Source organism: Lethenteron reissneri, chromosome 48 (assembly GCF_015708825.2).
Source record: "Lethenteron reissneri isolate LAM-NWPU_2019-01 chromosome 48, ASM1570882v1, whole genome shotgun sequence".
Lineage (NCBI taxonomy): Eukaryota > Metazoa > Chordata > Hyperoartia > Petromyzontiformes > Petromyzontidae > Lethenteron > Lethenteron reissneri.
The window spans coordinates 4,211,792-4,232,489 of record NC_083826.1 but is presented as its reverse complement, the minus strand read 5'-3'; the positions used below and the strand labels follow the sequence as shown (position 1 = coordinate 4,232,489).

Below are 20,698 nucleotides of genomic sequence, written 5' to 3'. Positions count from 1 at the left end.
GGGGGAGGGGATGAGGTGATGTGGAGGAGGTGATGGGGGAGAGGAGGAGGTGATGTGGTGGAGGTGATGTGGAGGAGGTGATGGGGGAGGGGATAAGGTGATGTGGAGGAGGTGATGGGGGAGAGGAGGAGGTGATGGGGGAGAGGAGGTGATGTGGTGGAGGTGATGTGGGAGGAGGTGATGGGGGAGGGGAGGAGGTGATGTGGTGGAGGTGATGTGGTGGAGGTGATGGGGGAGGGAAGAGGGTGATGTGGTGGAGGTAATGGGGGAGGGGAGGAGGAGATGTGGTGGAGCTGATGGGGGAGGGGAGGAGGTGGTGTGGTGGAGGTGATGTGGAGGAGGTGATGGGGGAGAGGAGGAGGTGATGGCGAGGAAGAGGAGGTGATGGCAGAGGAGGAGCAGGTTATGGGGCAGGAGGAAGTGAAGATTATTCGAGACGAGGTGAAGGTGATGGGGGGAGGAGGTGACGGGGAGAGGCAGCAGGAAGCAGGTAGTGAAGCCCTGATCGACTGATGGTCTTGTACTGCCGACTGACAAACTTTATTGAAGACACGTTCACTTGACATCAGGCGGAGACCCCCACTGCAACAGCCCCGAGTCTCCCGTGCATCTCCCCCTTTTATACCAACACGAGGCCACGCCCCCCTTCCCGAACCTTCTCGCTGACTCTGGACGCTCGCTCCATAGGCAGACTCCACCGTAGCCACCAGTCCCTTCACATTCACAACTGACTCCCCCGTCATTACCTCCCGTGGCCACCAGTCCCTTCACACTCACAACTGATACCCCTGTCATTACCTCCCGTAGCCACCCGTCCCTTTGCACTCACAACTGACTCCCCTGTCATTACCTCCCGTAGCCACCAGTCCCTTCACACTCACAACTGACTTCCCCGTCATTTAGTGATAGGTTCTTACCCTTTCAATTGGTACAAAAACTGACACCTTTATACAAGGCATCATGTTTGCAATAACCACAACACAAGCAGTCAAAATGCAAACAAAAAGAAACAACTCTGATGATGATAATGATATGCACTGTCCTTGAAGATGATTGGTCCACACCCGAGACAGCTTTTCTTAGAGCCTCGTCTCCATTGGTGTTGGACCAGATGACGCCAAAAGGCGTACAACTCAAAAAACAGCGCACTATCAATACTCTGATAGTGCACGAACATAAACACAACAACAACAACCGCAATTCGCCACTAAGTGGCGGTGACGTCACCACGACGCTTGTGCCAGGCTATATGCACTTTGAGGCCACGTGAAGTGTCGAACGCCCGCTGGCAGGAGGTCACGGGGCAGACCCAGGTGCCACGGGTCGACTGACTGAAATGACTGGCTGATGCACCACCTGTGCCCTCGACTATGCCAACTTGCTGTGCTTTAGACACCCGGCGCTCCGCTCGTTGTTGTGAGCGTCGCTCCTCCGCCCTCCGTTGTTGTTGGAGGGCGACTGCCTCCAACTGCCCAGTAGCGTCCTTCATGAGCCTCCTCTACAGAGGCCGATCTTGACACGGCTGGTACCAGTCATCGGCAAGTCCACTCAGCTCCACATCCTCCTGTACCACATCACTCCATCTCTTCTCTAGCCCGTGCCACGCCCGTTGAGCCCCCTCTATCCGGCCGAACAAAAGCTGTTTAGGCATGCGGTAGCTAGGCATGCGGGCAACATGACCCAGCCAACGCAGCCTTGCCCGCCGGAGGAGCTCACCGATGGGATTTTGCCCAGATCTTTCAAGGATTTGTGAGCTCCTCACACAATCCAGCCTGGGTAAGCCCAGGATGGATCGTAGGCAGGCCAGCTTAAATGTTTCCAATCGGCGAAGATGCTCCATTAGGGGGGTCCACGTTTCGCAAGCGTAGAGAAGGGAGGGAATGACCGTGGCCGATAAGACTTGAAGCTTCGTGCAGAACGACAGACCAGGTAGCTTCCACACAGCGTTACGCACCCGATGAAAATATAATGCCGCTCGACTGATTCGGAGTGAGACCTCTGCTGTCAAACCGGAGCCGATCATGAGCACACTGCCCAGGTATAGGAAACTCTCCACTCTCTCCACAACTGCCCCATCACCGATTGGGAGTTGTAGGGGTGGGTTGCCCTATGGTACAAAATAACCAGGCAGGTGCTTAGTTTTGGTGGGGCTGATGGTAAGGCCCCATATCTTAGTTGCACGCTCCAGTTTCAGCAGCAGCGCTTCCAACTCCTCTTCTTAGTGAGCGGCAATTACCAGGTCATCGGCATACATAACGTGGTTGACCAATCGGGATCCATCCCTTGACCGCACCCGGGCATCGATCAGCCTCCCATTGTATCTGTACCAGATGGAAATTCCTCTGGTACAGCCATCAAAGGCTTCTCGAACTACGTGGTCAACGGAAATGTTTCATAACAATAACGCAGGGGGCCATAGGGCATCGATGTCGCACCCCTAGGTGAACAAGGGAATGGCTCCGACTCCTGGCCACGTAGCTTTACCCAGGCCTGCCCACCCTCATGAAGACCCTTCGTGATTGTGAGCAGAGAGTCAGGGACTCCGAAAGCACGAAGAAACCACCCGTAGCCCTGACCCACCGATGGTATCATAGGCCGTGACCAGGTCAATAAAGCGGAGATGCAGGGCTTGCTGGAATTCCCTCCACCTCTGCTGCAGCTGGCGGACAGAGAATATGGCTCTAGATTTGAAGCTTTCGTGACTGCAAGTATTCATATTCTTAGGTTCTTTCGGTAAAGTCACGTAGGTAAAATTTTTAAATTAATATAAGTAAAATAAAAAGCACGACGTTTCGGAGGCAACACAAGCTTCCGTCTTCAGGTGGAACCGGTGGAACCGTCACAGCTTGTGTTGCCTCCGAAACGTCGTGATTTTTATTATCTTTTTATTTTACTTTTATTAATTTTATTTTTTTACCTACGTGACTTTACCGAAATAACATAAGAATAGAGAATATGGCGTCTGCGCAGGACCGCCCTGGTCTGAAACCACATTGGAGCTCCGCAAGCCTCTCTCTTCAGCGCGTTGTCTGGCGAGAAGGCGATGTCGCTTTATTCTTGCTAGGGACCTTTACCGGCACACTGAGGATGGAGACGGACCGGTCCCCCACCCCCCTCCCCTTTATTTTTTAAATGTGGACCACCAGGGCACACTTCCAATCCTGCGGAAAGCCGTCCTGTGCAGCGGGCAGTCGTAATGATTTGGCAAAGTGTCAGTCTGCACACAAAACGCCACCCTCCTCAAGCAGTTCGCTTGAGGAGGTCAATCTCTGCCCGGCAATTTACCTGGTCTCAAGCTCCGAGCTCGCAATTCCTCGACAGATGGCCCATCAGCCAACCAAACGCACGCGCGCGCACACGAACGCGCGCACTCTCTTACACAGCAGCGCACATACGCGCCAACATAGTCTGGCGCTGATGCACACACGGCTACACACACACACACGGGCACAAAGACACAGGTTCCCCGCGAAGCCTTCACAGGCTGTTGGGCTAAGTGCTGCGAGCGAGTGATATATATTAAAGGGTGGGGTGGCCAGAATCTGGCCCGGCCGCCTTTGTCTCCTCAGTGCTGAGGTTTGTCAAACAGAGCACCAGGCACTGATTTGAGTCGACCAAGGGGGAGGCTTGGGGCCGGTTCAGATAATCGTCACGGGTGTTGGTGGCGGCCGTGACCGGGAATCGAACTCGGGTCGCCCGCTTCGTAGCGCAGTGCGCTAACCACTACGCAACCACTCCCCACATGCAAAAAAGACAAAGATCCCCCGTGTAGCCTTAACAGACTGAAGGGGCAAGTGCTGCTAGCGAGCACCTATAAAGGACGGCATGACACACGAGGGGATAGATGGCCAACACCACGCCCGGCCGCCTTTGTCTCCACCAGTGGCGATGTTTTCACACCGCACCAGGTACTCATTTCAGGCTGAGTCGACAGAGGGGAGGCCCAAGGACCGGATCAGATAATCGTCACTGGATGTTGGCCGTGAGCGGGAATCGAACCCGGGTCGTCAGGTTCATAGCACAGCGCGCTAACCGCTACACTACCGCTCCCCACAGTCACACACACATAGACACACACATCGACATAGACACACACACATAGACATAGACATAGACACACACACATAGACACACACATAGACACACACACACATAGACACACAACAACAACCGCCATTCGCCACTAAGTGGCGGTGACGTCACCACGACGCTTGTGCCAGGCCATGTGCACCTTGCGGCCACGTGAAGTGTCGAACGCTCGCTGGCAGGAGGTGACGGGACAGACCCAGGTGCCACGGGTCGACTGACCGAGATGACCGAGATGACTGGCTGATGCACCACATGTGCCTCCGACTGTGCCAACTTGCTGGGCTTTAGCCACCCGGCGCTCCGCTCGTTGTTGTGAGCGTCGCTCCTCCGCCCTCCGTTGTTGTTGGAGGGCGACTGCCTCCAACTGCCCAGTAGCGTCCTTCACGAGCCTCCTCCACAGAGGCCGATCTTGACACCGCTGGTACCAGTCATCGGCAAGTCCACTCAGCTCCACGTCCTCCTGTACCACATCACTGCATCTCTTCTCGAGCCCGTGCCGCGCCCGTTTAGCCCCCTCGATCCGGCCGAACAAAAGCTGTTTAGGCATGCGGTGGCTGGGCATGCAGGGCTACATGACCCAGCCAACGCAGCCTTGCCTGCCGGAGGAGCTCACCGATGGGACTTTGCTCAGATCTTTCAAGGATCTGTGAGCTCCTCACACAATCCAGCCTGGTTAAACCCAGGATGGATCGTAGGCAGGTCAGCCTAAATGTTTCCACCTGGCAAAGACACACACACACACATAGACACACATAGACACACATAGACACACATAGACACACATAGACACACATACACACAGATAAAGACAAAGATCCCCCGTTTAGCCTTAACAGACTGTAGGGGCAAGTGCTGTTAGCGAGCACCTATGAAGGCCGGGACGGTACACGAGAGGGTGGGTGGCCAGCACCACGCCCGACCGCCTTTGTCTCCCTCGTGGCGATGTTTACACACCGCACCAGGTATTCATTTCAGGCTGAGTCGACCTTGGGGAGGCCCGGGACCGGTTCAGATAATCGTCACTGGATGTTGGCCGTGAGCGGGAATCGAACCCGGGTCGCCAGGTTCATAGCGCAGCGCGCTAACCGCTACACTACCGCACACATAGACACACACACACATAGACACACACACACATAGACACACACACACAAACACACACACACACATAGACACACACACACACAAACACACACATAGACACACACATAGACACACACACACACATACACACACACACATAGACACACACACACATAGACACACACTCACATAGACACACACACACGAGCGCAATCTTTCACGCACGTACGCACTCAGTCTGGCGCACGTGCACTCACGCACACAGAAAGGCAAAGATCCCCCGTCTAGCCTGTAGCAGACTGCAGGGGCAAGTGCCGTTAGCGAGCACCTATGCATTGGTACACGAGAGGGTGCGTGGCCAGCACCACGCCCGGCCGCCTTTGTCTCCCCAGTAGCGATGTTTAACACGTCGCACGAGGGACTAATTTGCGGCTGAGTCGACCTAGGGGAGGCCCAGGACCGGTTCAAATAATCGTCACTGGGTGTTGGCCCCTGAGCGGGAATCGAACTCGTGTCGTAGCCGGGTTCGTAGCGCAGCGCTAACCACCGCGCCACCTCTCCCCACAAAGCTACTGACACACACAGAGACACACAGAGACAAAGACACACGGAGAGACACACACGCGCACAGAGACGCACACACTCACACAGTCTAGCGAGCCCCCCCCCCACTCCTCCCCGCGGCCCCCCGGGTTTTGCTGCAGCAGCAGCAGCCCCCCTCCACCCTTTCCCCCTCTCCCCCCCCCCCACCACTGCTGCCCCCCACCCTCTTCTCCCCCCCCCCCCCCCCCCACCTTTCTCTCGAGCTCCGAGCTGGATTAACCCATGCTAGGTCTCTGTGTGAGTATATGGGTCTCTGTATGAGTCTATGGGTCTCATGGGTCTCTGTGTGAGTCTGTAGGTCTCTGTGTGAGTCTGTGGGTCTCTGTGTGAGTCTATGGGTCTCATGGGTCTATGTGTGAGTCTGTAGGTCTCTGTGTGAGTCTGTGGGTCTCTGTGTGAGTCTATGGGTATCTGTGTGAGTCTATGGGTCTCCCTTTTTCTATGGGTCTTTGTGTGAGTCTATGAGTCTCTGTGTGAGTTTATTGGTCTCTGTGTGAGTATATGGGTCTCTGTGTGAGTCTATGGGTCTCTGTGTGTCTATGGGTCTCCCTTTGTCTATGGGTCTCCCTTTGTCTATGTGTCTCTGTGTGAGTCTATGGGTCTCTGTGTGAGTCTATGGGTCTCCCTTTGTCTATGGGTCTCTGTGTGAGTCTATGAGTCTCTGTGTGAGTTTATGGGTCTCTGTGTCAGTCTATGGGTCTCTGTGTGAGTCTGTGGGTCTCTGTGTGAGTCTATGGGTCTCTGTGTGAGTCTATGGGTCTCTGTGGGAGTCTATGGGTCTCTGTGTGAGTCCATGGGTCTCTGTGTGAGTCTATGGGTCTCTGTGTGAGTCTATGGGTATCTGTGTGAGTCGATGGGTTTCTGTGTGAGAATGGGTTTATGTAAGTCTGTGGGGTTCTCTTTGTCTATGGATCTCTGTGTGAGTATATGGGTCTCCCTTTGTCTATAGGTCTCTGTGTGATTATATGGGTCTCTATGTGAGTCTATGGGTCTCTGTGTGAGAATGGGTTTCTGTGAGTCAATGGGTCTCTCTTTGTCTATGGATCTCTGTGTGAGTCTATGAGTCTCTGCGTGAGTCTATGTGTCTCCCTTTGTCTATGGGTCTCTGTGTGAGTCTATGGGTCTCTGTGTGAGGATGTGGCTCTCTGTGTGAGTCTATGGGTTTCTACGTGTCGATGGGTTTTGCTTTGTCTATTGATCTATGTTTGAGTCTATGGGTCTCTGCGTGAGTCAATGGGTATTCAAGTAAGTCTACGGGCATCTGCATAGGTATATGGGTCAATGTGTGAGTCTATGAGTCTATGCGTGAGTCTGTGGGTCTCTGTATGATTCTATGAGTCTATGCGTGAGTCTGTGGGTCTCTCTGTGAGTCTATGAGTCTCTGCATGAGTCTGTGGGTCTCTGTGTGATCTATGAGTCTATGCGCGAGTCTGTGGGTCTCTCTGTGAGTCTATGAGTCTCTGCGTGAGTCTGTCAGTCTCTCTGTGAGTCTATGAGTCTCTGCGTGAGTCTAAATCAGCTACTCATAAAACACTAAACAGACTAAACCCGCTTAATCATTCTCCTCCTCCCTGGATGTACCATACAGGACCCACCATTGTGACCTCTACTTAAAGTCCGATCTCACATCACTTCATGCGAGGAGAAATCTATACCGGGGCACTGTTCATCCATGAAACTATTTGTTTTGGCAAATATGTACGAAACTTAGGTGAATGTATGTTGAACTTCTTTTGCACTGGACGTAGCCAACCGGGGAAGGGCAATAAACTATGGGTCTCTGTGTGAGTCTATGGGTCTCTGTGTGAGTCTATGGGTCTCTGTGTGAGTCTATGGGTCTCTGTGTGAGTCGATGTGTTTCTGTGTGAGTCTATGGGTCTCTGTATGAATGTATGGGTCTCCGTGTGAGTCTATGAGTATCTGTGTGAGTCTATGAGTCTCTGTGTGAGTTTATGGGTCTCTGTGTGAGTCTATGGGTCTCTGTGTGAGTTTATGGGTCTCTGTGTGAGTTTATGGATCTCTGTATGAGTCTATGGGTATCTGTATGAATGTATGAGTCACTGTGTGAGTCTATGGATCTCTGTGTGAGTCTATGGGTCTCTGTGTGAGTCTACGTGTCTCTGTTTGAGTCTATGGGTCTCTGTGTGAGTCTCTGTGTCTCTGTGTGAGTCTATGGGTCTCTGTGTGAGTCTACGTGTCTCTGTTTGAGTTTATGGGTCTCTGTGTGAGTCTATGTGTCTCTATGTGAGTCTATGGGTCTCTGTGTGAGTCTATGGGTCTCCGTGTGAGTCTATGGGTCTTCGTGTGAGTCTATGGGTCCCGGTGAGTGTATGGGTCTCTGTGTGAGTCTATGTGTGAGTCTATGGATCTCTGTGTGAGTCTATGGGTATCTGTGTGAGTCTATGGGTCTCTGTGTGAGTCTATGGTTCTATATGTGAGTATATGGGTCTCTGCATGAGTTTATGGATCTCTGATTGAATCTGTGGGTCTCTGTGTGAGTCTGTGGGTCTTTGTGTGAGTCTATGGGTGTCTGTGATTCTACGGGTTTCTTTGCGAGTTGGTGGGTCTCTGTATGAGTCTGTGGGTTTGTGTGTGAGTCTGTGGGTCTCTCTTTGTCTATGGATCTCTGTGTGAGTCTATGCGTCTCCCTTTGTCTATGGGTCTCTGTGTGAGTCTATGGATTTGCGTGAGTCTATGGGTCTCCCTTTGTCTATGGGTCTCTGTGTGAGTCTATGGGTCTCTGTGTGAGGATGTGGCTCTCTGTGTGAGTCTATGGGTTTCTACGTGTCGATGGGTTTTGCTTTGTCTATTGATCTATGTTTGAGTCTATGGGTCTCTGCGTGAGTCAATCGGTATTCATGTAAGTCTACGGGCATCTGCATAGGTATATGGGTCAATATGTGAGTCTATGAGTCTATGCGTGAGTCTGTGGGTCTCTGTGTGATTCTATGAGTCTATGCGTGAGTCTGTGGGTCTCTCTGTGAGTCTATGAGTCTCTGCGTGAGTTTGTGGGTCTCTGTGTGATTATATGAGTCTATGCGTGAGTCTGTGGGTCTCTCTGTGAGTCTATGAGTCTATGCGTGAGTCTGTGGGTCTCTCTGTGAGTCTTTGAGTGTCAGCGTGAGTCTAAATCAGCTACTCATGAAACACTAAATAGACTAAACCCGCTTAATCATTCTCCTCCTCCCTGGATGTACCATACAGGACCCACCATTGTGACCTCTACTTAAAGTCCGATCTCACATCACTTCATGCGAGGAGAAATCTATACTGGGGCACTGTTCATCCATGAAACTATTTGTTTTGGCAAATATGTACGAAACTTAGGTGAATGTATGTTGAACTTCTTTCGCACTGGACGTAACCAACCGGGGAAGGGCAATAAACTATGGGTCTCTGTGTGAGTCTATGGGTCTCTGTGTGAGTCGATGTGTTTCTGTGTGAGTCTATGTGTCTCTGTGTGAGTCGATATGTCTCTGTGTGAGTCTATGGGTCTCTGTATGAATGTATGGGTCTCCGTGTGAGTCTATGAGTATCTGTGTGAGTCTATGAGTCTCCGTGTGAGTCTATGGGTCTCTGTGTGAGTCTATGGGTCTCTGTGTGAGTCTATGGGTCTCTGTGTGAGTTTATGGGTCTCTGTATGAGTCTATGGGTATCTGTATGAATGTATGAGTCACTGTGTGAGTCTATGGATCTCTGTGTGAGTCTATGGGTCTCTGTGTGAGTCTACGTGTCTCTGTGTGAGTCTATGGGTCTCTGTGTGAGTCTCTGTGTCTCTGTGTGAATCTATGGGTCTCTGTGTGAGTCTATGTGTCTCTATGTGAGTCTATGGGTCTCTGTGTGAGTCTATGGGTCTCCGTGTGAGTTTATGGGTCTCTGTGTGAGTCTATGGGTCCCGGTGAGTGTATGGGTCTCTGTGTGGGTTTATGTGTGAGTCTATGGGTCTCTGTGTGAGTCTGTGGGTCTCTATTATAAGTCTATGGGTCTTTGTGTGAGTCTATGGCTGTCTGTGATTCTACGGGTTTCTATGCGAGTGTGTGGGTCTCTGTGTGAGTCTGTGGGTTTATATGTGAGTTTGTGGGTCTCTCTTTGTCTATGGGTCTCTGTGTGAGTCTATGGATTTGTGTGTGAGTCTGTGGGTCTGTGTGAGTCTTTTATGAGAATGACATCACAGTGAGGGGCGTGGTTGGTTCACATGACGTCACAGGCGGAGGCGGGACTACGAAAGTCGGGCGACATGACGTGTTTGAGGAAGCCTGTTTGTGACGTCACAACAAAACTGCGCACACGTGGATCAGTGCTGCCACCACGTGGTCGAGTCTCGGATCCGCTGGTGGAAATTCCACGTTCCCATGGCAGCGTCTAAGTACATCCATCTTTCCGTGCCCTTGACGAGAGAGGAAACCGAAGAAAAACCCGCCACCCTGACCACGTGTCTACTTCCCAATCAGAGCCTATAGCACCTGATATGCCCAGTCAGTCTCCCATCCAAATACTAACCAGGCTCAACACCTGCTTAGATGAGTGTGGATTTGACACTGTGTGTGTGTGGGGGGGGGGTCAACTACAAGCTAAAGGCTCAGCCATGCAAGTGCTGGGCCACGTCACTGCTGACCGTCAGGGGTCTCCACTCGAGCGGAGTAGAACCCTGTGAGGCATGTGGCTCGCGGGTGCAACAAAACAAAAACAAAAACACAAACAAGAAACATCTTGAAGTGAATTTATTTCGATTTAAAGCTTTCGTGACTGCCGGGATTCATCTTCTTGGTTCTTTTGGTAAAGTCACGTTGAAGGGAAATAATAAGATTCCAAGAACACAGGATGAGATGTTACTATCCTTTGTGCAAGCACTTCCAAGAGTTCATGAACAGCGAGCCTGGTGAAATTTGGGGAGCGCATCGTCAGTAGTGTACCTTTGGTTCCTAGGGTGTGTCGGCCTTTCACACGACACACCCTCCCCAAAGGCGGCCAGCGACAGGGTGATCAATCCTACGCTTGCGTCCCATTCCCAATTAGTCATAGGAGTTGCCTTGTTGTTGATAGCCAACATCCCATGGGACTATGCATGGCAGGGGCATCCTCCTCCCTGAGTCAATCATTGTTGACCGCATACCTCCTGGCCCTCTCACTTCGGGGCCCAGCTGGGGTCTTTCCTCTTCATCCAGAGCCGCCTCCGATACAGCTTTGATTGCCGAACGCTGGCTCTGGCCCTTAATTCCCAGGTCTCTAAGCAGTCTGGTTGTAGATGTTGCCACAAAACCTCTGCAGCCCACCTCCACTGGTCGGACTTCTGTGTTCCAGCCATGATGCCGTGCTTCGGCAGCTAGATCGGCATAGCGCAGATGTTTTCGATCATAAGCCTCATCTAGTGAGTCCTCCCAGGGTACTGTGAGCTCAATGATGAAGACCTTCTTGAGCGAACGGGACCAGAGCACCATGTCAGGTCTTAGGGTGCTGGTTGCGATCTCCGGAGGAAACACAAGTTGCCGGCCAATGTCAGCTAGCATTTTCCAGTCGCGGGCCAAGCGTAGCTGGCCTCGCTCTATTGGTGTAGAGCAAGCAGCACTGCGAAAGTACTTCCATTCAGATGGTCAACTTGTTCATTGGAATGATGTTGAAGGGCTTCTTCTCAATATGGGACTGCCCGCATATGATTCAAGTGAATGGAGATGTTTTATTGACAGTAGTAAAAGGAGTTTGAAATGTGTGTTACTTCACAACAGAAATATATATGGTTCAATCCCAATAGGACACTCTGTAAAAATGAATGAAGAGTATGCCAACATCAAGATTGTTCTGGATAGATTGGAATACCATGTTCATGGATGGCTAATTTGTGTTGATTTGAAAATGGTTAATTTTCTGCTGGGTCAGCAAGGAGGTCACACCAAATACCCTTGTTTCCTGTGCTACTGGGACAGTAGTGCTACATTAGAACACTGGGTTAAAAAGAACTGGCCACCAAGAATCAGTTTGACGCCTGGTGACAAGAACATCAAGAATGAGCCTCTGGTTGATAGGAATAAAATTATATTTCCCCCACTGCACATAAAACTTGGGTTAATGAAGCAATTCGTCAAATCTCTTGATCACACTGGAGACTGCTTCAGCTGTATATGTTCAACCTTTTCAAGTCTCAGTGCCGAGAAGAAAAAGGCAGGAATATTTGATGGCCCTCAAATAAGAACACTCATCAGGGATGCACACTTTGTTACAACAATGACTGCGGCAGAGGGCTAGAGCTTGGAATGCATTCTCTGATGTGGTGCGGAATTTCGACGGACAACTATCGAGAGATTGTGGAGGAGCAAGCACTTGGATGGAGAATGAGCATCAAGGTTCACTACTTACATGGTCACTTGGCCCAGTTTCCAGAGAACATTGGTCACGTGAGCGAAGAGCAAAGTGAACGTTTTCATCAAGACATTCAAGTTATGGAAGAACGTTACCGAGGCCGATGGGACTCAAACATGATGAAAGATGACTGCTGGTCCTTGATGAGAGACATTCCACAAGCTGTACATCGGAGATCGTCAAAGAAGAGGTCGTTTACGCAGATGTAACATCACTATTGTGAATGACCTTTTTGCACATATTTTTCTTATCTTCACAATTAAATTCTTACATGGTAATATGCATTCACTCACATTGATATGCAGTCACTCTCACAACTTTGTGCTACGGCTCATTAAATGTTCGTTTCATTATTATTGTATATCGTATCTTATCTTATTCTTGTATGGATGTCTGTTTAGCTATTCGTACACGAGCATAAATTTGCTGTTTTTATGGAAAATGCAATATTTGATATCTCAAAACCTGATGTGATAGACAAAAACTGATGCCAGATTTGGAATCAGCACCCCCCAAAATTACCTTAGAACCGTTGGAATACCTTGTGCCAGAAAAAGTGTGTTGACCAGTGTTATGGTTGTGTCTATTGTGGTTCATCTTCTTGGTTATTTCGGTAAAGTCACGTAGAAGGGAAGTAATAAAATAATAAAAATAAAACATAATAAAATAATTCTCACGACGTTTCGGCTACAACGCAAGCAGCCGTCTTCAGGTGAAGAATGAGACACTGCCAAGCTAGGAGCTTATATATAAGCTGAGTTGGAGGTGTAAGAAGAGCGCCTTAACAAAAGAATTGAATATCAAGAGGAATTTAGCATATTCATGGGAAATGCTAAATTCCTCTTGATATGCACATTCTTTTGTTAAGGCGCTCTTCTTACACCTCCAACTCAGCTTATATATAAGCTCCTAGCTTGGCAGTGTCTCATTCTTCACCTGAAGACGGCTGCTTGCGTTGTAGCCGAAACGTCGTGAGAATTATTTTATTATGTTTTATTTTTATTATTTTATTACTTCCCTTCTACGTGACTTTACCGAAATAACCAAGAAGATGAATCCCTGCAGTCACGAAAGCTTGAAATCGAAATCTATTATGGTTGTGTATATTGTGGTTGTGTCTTATAGTTGTGTATATTATGGTTGTGACTATTGTGGTTGTGACTATTTTAGTTGTGCATATTGTGGTTGTGTCTATTATGGTTGTGTATATTATAGCTGTGTATATTGTGGATGTCTGCTGCGCCACTAGAGGACGCTGTGACCCCGTGGGTTGCGGAAAGGGGAGAGAGGGTGGGAGGGAAGGGGGGAGGGTCTGGGAGAGGGTGGGAGGGAAGGGGGGAAGAGGTGGGGAGGGAAGGGGGGGAGGGACTGGGGGAGGGTGGGAGGGAGGGAAGGGGGGGAGGGAGGGATCGAGGGGGGGGGGTATCCCCTCGCTTGAGTTCATTTTCTCAGTTAATTCCCGAGCCGTCCTCAACTAACCCCTCGTCCGCCGTCCGTCTTTGTATCTCTCTACAGTCCGCCCCGTCGTGGTCATCGTGCGCAGTGTGTCTGTGTGTGTGTCTGTGTGTGTCTCTGTGTGTGTGTCTGTGTGTGTCTCTGTGTGTCTGTGTTTGTCTGTGTGTCTCTGTGTGTCTGTGTTTGTCTGTGTGTGTCTGTGTTTGTGTGTGTGTATCTGTGTGTGTGTGTCTGTGTGTGTGTCTCTGTGTGTCTGTGTTTGTCTGTGTGTGTATGTGTGTGTGTGTGTCTGTGTGTGTGTCTCTGTGTGTCTGTGTGTGTGTCTGTGTCAGCAACAACGGAGGGCGGAGGAGCGACGCTCACAACAACGAGCGGAGCGCCGGGTGGCTAAAGCACAGCAAGTTGGCACAGTAGGGGGCAAAGGTGGTGCATCAGCCAGTCATCTCGGTCATCTCAGTCAGTCGACCCGTGGCACCTGCTGAGTCTGCCCCGTGACCTCCTGCCAGCGTGCGTTCGACACTTCACGTGGTAGCCTCAAGGTGCACATGGCCTGGCACAAGCGTCGTGGTGACGTCGCCGCCACTTCGTGGCGAATGGCGGTTGTTGTTGTGTCTGTGTGTGTGCATGGTGCGGGAGCGGTAGTGTAGCGGTTAGCGCGCTGCGCTGCGCTACGAACCTGGCCACCCGAGTTTGATTCCCGCTCACGGCCATCAACACCGGTGACGATTATCTGAACCGGTCCTGGGCCTCCCGTAAGTCGACTCAGCCTCAAATGAGTACCAGGTGCGGTGTGTAAACATCGCCACTGGGGGAGACAAAGGCGGCCGGGCGTGGTGTTGGCCACCCAACGCCTCGTGTGCCGTGCCGGCGCTTCATAGGTGCTGGCTAACAGCACTTGCCCCAACAGTCTGTTGAGGCTATACGGGGGATCTTTGTCTTTGTGTTGCGGGAGTGGTGGCGCAAAGCGCTGCGAAGCGCAGTGACAACAGTTCGATTCCTAGCCACGAAAACATTCGTTGGCGATTTTCTGAACCGGTCCTGTGTTGATTCAGCCTGTGTGTGTAAAATATTAAACATCAGCATCGGGGAGACAAAGGCGGCCGGGAGTGGTAACGTCCAACACCCACCCCCTCGTGTGCCGTGCCGGCTTTCAAAGGTGCTCGCCAACAGCACTTGCCCCAACAGCCTGTTTAAGATAATTGGTTTTTTGCCCTTTTATCTGGCAACAAAACTGACACCTTTTTTTGACAAAGAGTCATGTTTGCATAGACCACAATACCTGCAGTCGTGATGCAAACAAAAAACACAACTCTGATAATGATATGCACTGTCCTTGAAGTTGATTGGTCCACACCCGAGACAGCTTTCCTTAGAGCCTAGTCTCACATGGTGTTGGACCAGATGACGCCAAAAGGCAAATGAGGTTCCAATGGTGTAACAGCCTGTTTAAGGCTTACACGGGGGAACACTTTGACTTTGATTCTAGATTTGAAGCTTTCATGACTGCAAGGATTCATACTCTTAGGTTTTTTTTCGGTAAAGTCACGTAGGTAAAAAATTTTAATTAATAAAAGTAAAATAAAAAAAATAATACAGCAATCGTGCTGTGACTGTTCCACCTGAAGACGGAAGCTTGTGTTGCCTCCGAAACGTCGTGATTTTATTTTATTTTTATTTTACTTTTATTAATATTAACTTTTTTACCTACGCGACTTTACCGGGAAAAAAACTTAAGAACTTTGACTTTGCTCAATCATCTTCTGTTCGGCCGGATAGAGTGGGGCTAAACGGGACGCGGCACGGGCTCGAGAAGAGATGGAGCTGATGCGGTGCAGGATCATCCTCCTGTAGTACCGTGGGGGAGAGGGAGGGAAGGAGTGTGCTGGAGGAGTGTGTAAGTCGAGGTGGAGAGGGAAGGAGAGGGTGGTGGGTGGAGGGGGGGGGGAGAGAAACAGGAGAGAGTTAGAGATAGAGTAAAGAGTGGGGGGGAGAGGGAGGGTAGGAGTGTACTGGGAGTGTGTACGTCGAGGTGGAGAGGGAAGGCGAGGGTGGTGGGACTAGGCTCTAAAGAAAGCTGTCTCGGGTGTGGACCAATCAACTTCAAGGACAGTGCACATTATCAGAGTTATGTTCTTTTGTTTGTATTATGACTGCAGGTATTGCGGTCTATGCCAACATGACTCCTTGTAAAAAGGTGTCAGTTTTGTTGCCAGATAGAAGGGTAAAAAAACAATTATCAAACAGGAGAGAGTTAGAGATAGAGTAAAGAGTGGGGAGAGGGAAGGAGTATGTGGGAGTGTGTAAGTCGAGGTGGAGAGGAAAGGAGAGTGCGTGGAGCTGAGTGGACGTGCCGATGAGCGGTACCGGCGGTGTCAAGATCGGGCCTCTGTGGAGGAGGAGGAGGAGGGAGGCTCGTGAAGGACGCTGCTGCTGCTGATGCTGCTGGGCGGCTGGAGGCAGTCGCCCCTTCTCCAGCAACAGCGGATGAGCGACGCTCACAACAACGAGCGGAGCGCCGGGTGGATAAAGTCGCAGCGGGTTTGGCGCAGTGGGGAGCACTGGTGGTGCATCTGGGCAGTCGTCTCAGCCAGTCAACCTATGGCACCTGCTGGGTCTCTTCCGTGACCTCCTGAGAGCGAGCCTTCGACACTTCACGTGACAGGCCCAAAGTGCACCTAGCCTGGCACAAGCACCGTGGCAACGTCACGATGGCCGAGTGGCGGCTGTTGCGTGTCTCCGTGTGTGTCTGTGTGTGTGTCTGTGTGTGTCTGTGTGTGTCTGTGTGTCTGTATGTATGTATGTCTGTATGTTTGTGTGTCTGTGTGTGTCTGTGTGTCTGTGTGTCTGTGTCTGTCTGCGTGTCTGTGTGTCTGTATGTCTGTGTGTCTGTGTGTCTATGTGTCTGTCTGTGTGTCTGTCTGTGTGTGCAGGGGGGAGCGGTGGTGCAACGGTTAGCGCGCTGCGCTACGAACCCACCCACCCGAGTTCGATTCCCGCTCACGGCCACCAACATCAGTGACGATTAAATATCTGAACCGCTCCTGAGACTCCTCTAGGTCGACTTGGCCTCAAAAGAGTACCTGGTGCGGTTTTGTGCAAACATCGCCACTGGGGAGACAAAGGCGGCCGGACGGGGTGCTGCCCCCCCACCCACCTACGTGGTGCCCTTCCGTCCTTCATCGGCGCTTTCTCGCTCACAGCACTTGCTCCACCAGCCCTGCTCAGGCTATACGGGGGACCTTTATCTGTGGCGCACTCCGTGTCGGAAAGTGTCACGGGGAGGGAGGGAGGGGGAGTTGGGGGGGGGTGGGGGGGGATCAGGAAGCCGAGTGATGTTGAGATCAATAGAGCCGTGTCCCACGTGCAAGCGAGTGCGCCGCGAGGGAGCGGTGGCGCAGCGGTGAGCGCACTGCGCTCCGGGACCCCCCCGGGGCCACGTGACACCGCCGGTCGATCCCCGCTCGGGGCCACCCGGCTACGTACGGCGCGAAAGAAGTTAGACGCACATACAACGGTGCTGACTCGTCAGAAGTACGTGTCCCCAAAAGTCCGTTAAAGTATTGTTGGTTCTTTCGGTAAAGTCACGTAGAAGGGAAATAATTATAATGTTTTATTTTTATTATTTTATTACTTCCCTTCTACGTGACTTTACCGAAAGAACCAAGAAGATGAATCCCTGCAGTCACGAAAGCTTTAAATCGAAATTTAGTCCGTTAAAGTCTACACACGGGGCATCTTTATATTGTTGTTTGCGAGAGAGTAGAGAGAGAAGGCGTGAAATATTTTGTGAAATCTTTTAATATTTTTTTCTAGGGGGCTGGGGGGGGGGGGCACATAAAGCAAAGCATTGAAAAAAAAAACGAAATGATGAACGAAGCAAAGTGCCGACTACACCGAGCATCTTCTTGTTTCCTCTGCATCGTCAAAAAGTCATCGTCGGTGGAAGAGTTCTGAATGCGCGGGGAAGCGATGAGGGGAGGGAATAATTCGGAAGAGAGTTCACACTCACTTGTGGCTGAGCGGATCTAGGGGAGAGCCACCACACGGCAAGACATGCGCCACGAACGTCGACCGTGAGCGGGAATGGAACTCAGGTGGAGCGGGTTCGCAGCGCTACCACTCCCGACTCCCGCATACAGACAAAGCTCCCCCGTATAGCCTTGCCATGCTGCGGGGACAAGTGCGGTTAGCGCGTAGCATCGACCACGAAAGCCGACACGGGGAAAGGCGGCGGCGGCGGTGGTGTTGGTGGTGGCGGTGGTGGCGGCGGTGGCGGTGGTGGAGGCGGTGGTGGCGGTGGCGGTGGTGGTGGTGGCGGTGGTGGTGGCGGTGGTGGCGGTGGTGGCGGTGGTGGTGGTGATGGTGGCGGTGGTGGTGGTGGTGGCGGTGGTGGCGGTGGTGGTGGTGATGGTGGCGGTGATGGTGGCGGTGGTGGTGGCGGTGGTGGCGGTGGCGGTGGTGGTGGTGGCGGTGGTGGTGGCGGTGGTGGCGGTGGTGGCGGTGGTGGTGGTGATGGTGGCGGTGGTGGCGGTGGTGGCGGTGGTGGCGGTGGTGGTGGTGATGGTGGCGGTGGTGGTGGTGGTGGCGGTGGTGGCGGCGGTGGTGGCGGCGGTGGCGGTGGTGGAGGCGGTGGCGGTGGCGGTGGTGGTGGTGGCGGTGGTGGTAGCGGTGGTGGTGGCGGTGGTGGCGGTGGTGGCGGTGGTGGTGGTGATGGTGGCGGTGGTGGTGGTGGTGGCGGTGGTGGCGGTGGTGATGGTGGCGGTGGTGGTGGTGGTGGCGGTGGTGGCGGCGGTGGTGGCGGCGGTGGCGGTGGTGGAGGCGGTGGCGGTGGCGGTGGTGAGGTCAGCAACTAGGCCCGGCCGCCTTTGTCTCCCCGCCACGGCGACGAGCGTTGCCCTCGTGAGAGAGGCGCTCAACTTGAAGGCGACGACTCAGACGTAGCTCAGCGACGTCTCCTTCCGCGGGCCGTTTCGACTCCATCGGCGCGGCAGTTGAAGCAATTGGTGGGGGGCAGGGGGGGGGCGGGGGTGGGGGTGGGGGGGTTTTCTAACATCTCACCGCCTAAGTCAAACCCATGGTGGCAGTGGGGTAACGTCGTGGGTAACTGCCCACCTCGTCCTGCCTAGACGGTAGCCGAACAAGCGTGGAAGAGAGCCCCCCCTCCCCACCACGCAGCAGCGCCAGAGATCCACAACTAAGTGGGCCCCCCCCCCCTGACGCACAACAGCGACGTTGGGCGGGCACCTGCAGGGGTTGCGCCTCTAACTCGCAATGAACTCGCGGCAGCGCGCTACCTGCTGCCCGCGCGCGCGCGCACACACCACGTGACTTGACGTGATCACCATCAACCACGTCCTATCCACTGCTGGATGAAGGACTCAACTTCATCCCCCCCTCCTCATCCCCCTCCTCATCCCCCCTCCTCCACCCCCCCTCCTCCACCCCCTTCTCCTCTACCCCCTCCTCCTCCACCCCCTCCTCCTCCACCCCCTCCTCCTCCACCCCCTCCTCCTCCACCCCCTCCTCCTCATCCCCCTCCTCCAACCCCCTCCTCCACCATCACCACGGTGGCTAGGAGATGTTAACTACCTCGCCTGGTCTACAGGAAGTCGTGGTTTCGATCCCGACCCTAACGCCTGCTGCTGTATATGTGGAGTTTGTGTGTCTCTCTCTCGTCATCATCACGTTGGCTAGGAGATGTTAACTACCTCGCCTGGTGTACAGGAGGTCGTGGTTTTGATCCCGACCCTGACGCCTGCTGCTGTATATTTGGAGTTTGTGTGTCTCTCTCTCATCATCATCACGGTGGCTAGGAGATGTTAACTACCTCGCCTGGTCTACAGGAGGTCGTGGGTTCGATCCCGACCCTGACACCTGCTGCTGTATATTTGGAGTTTGCGTCTCTCTCATCATCATCATCACGGTGGCTAGGAGATGTTAACTACCTCGCGTGGATTTTTCTCCGGGTCCTCCGAGGTTTTCCCCCTCCACATTTATCGTCAACATCACCACGCGTTTCGAGTGTTTGGCTGCTGTAAATCTCCACGTGATGATGATGATGATTTATTATCATTTGTGGTCGCCACGTGGCTTCTGAAAGAATGGCTATAAAGCAGCTCAGTGGCATTACCTGGTAAAATAAAAACAAAACAGTTTCGTTTTCGTCGTTTTAGTTTCGTCTCGACCGCAGCGACAGCAGCAGCAGCGGAAACGGCCCAGTGGTTCGAGACGTCAAACGGCCAACAACAATCAGCACTGATATTAGAAGATGTGCAATCGATGTTGAGTGTGGATAACGCGTGCCTTGGATTTGAGCAAGGCCATTGATGTTGTTGTTGTTGAATGTTGGAAGAGCTTGGAGGAAGAAGAGACGATGTTGATGGTGGTGATGGTGGTGATAGTGGTGATAGTGGTGGTCATGATTGTGGTGGTGATGGTGGTGATGTGAGAGAGGATATGAAGCTGAGCGTTGAGGGGAAGAAGCAGAGAGAGAAATGGGTGGGTGAGTGGGTGGGTGAGTGAGTGGGTGGGTGAGAGGGTGGCTGAGAGGGTGGCTGAGAGGGTGGGTGAGTGGGTGGGTGAGTGGGTGAGTGGGTGGGTGGGTGAGTGGGTGGGTGAGTGGGTGGGTGAGTGAGTGATTGGGATTGTGAATTGGTGAGCGAGTGGATGAGCGAGTGGATGAGTGAATTGGTGACTGAGTGAGTGAGTAGGGGAGGGAGGGAATGAATGGATGCGTGGGTGAGTGCGTCATTGAGTGGGCGGATGAGTAAGTGAATGGGTGAGTAATTGAGTGAGTGAGCGGGTGAGTGTGGTGTTATTGCGACCTGCAGTGTACTGAGATGGTGGGTGAGAGGGTTGGTGAGTGATTGGGTGTGTGAATAGGTGAGCGAGTGGATGAGTGAGTTGGTGACTGAGTGAGTAGGTGAGGGAGTGAATCAATGGGTGCGTGGGTGAGTGGGTCAGTGAGTGGGTGGGTGAGAGGGTGAGTGGGCGGGTGAGTAAGTGCATGGGGAAGTAATTGGGTGAGTGAGCGGGTGAGCGTGGTGTTATTGCGACCAGCAGTGTGCTGCGTGGGTGGGTGAGTGGGTGAATGAGAGGGTGGGTAAGTGGGTGG

General features: G+C 52.4%; 1 pseudogene; it reads right to left on the bottom strand.

Moving 5' to 3' along the window:
- Positions 1-10,354: 10,354 nt before the first annotated feature.
- Positions 10,355-20,698, bottom strand: part of LOC133354704 (early estrogen-induced gene 1 protein-like) — a 51,234-nt pseudogene continuing 40,890 nt past the window's right edge.